This window comes from Dermacentor silvarum, chromosome 11 (genome assembly GCF_013339745.2).
Source record: "Dermacentor silvarum isolate Dsil-2018 chromosome 11, BIME_Dsil_1.4, whole genome shotgun sequence".
Taxonomy (NCBI): Eukaryota; Metazoa; Arthropoda; class Arachnida; order Ixodida; family Ixodidae; genus Dermacentor; species Dermacentor silvarum.
In genome coordinates, this window is record NC_051164.1 from 100,107,299 (window position 1) to 100,107,538 (window position 240).

The following is a 240-nucleotide window of genomic DNA, read 5'->3' on the forward strand; positions in this document are numbered from 1 at the left end:
CGCTGATGTCGTTTTTATTTTGTTTGTTCACCAACAAACACTCAAGCGCTACAGGTTAACAGAAACAGTGGCATGAAATGTAGAAGTGATTCGGAAACTTGCAGCTACAATGAGAATGTAGTGTCCATGCCACGGTTTAGAATGGTTAGATTAAGGGCTGCAGCTCCTGGCATGCATTGCTTGGGTAAAAGAGCTGAATTACGGTAGTATGTTTAATATTTTAATTTGTTAGTGTGGATA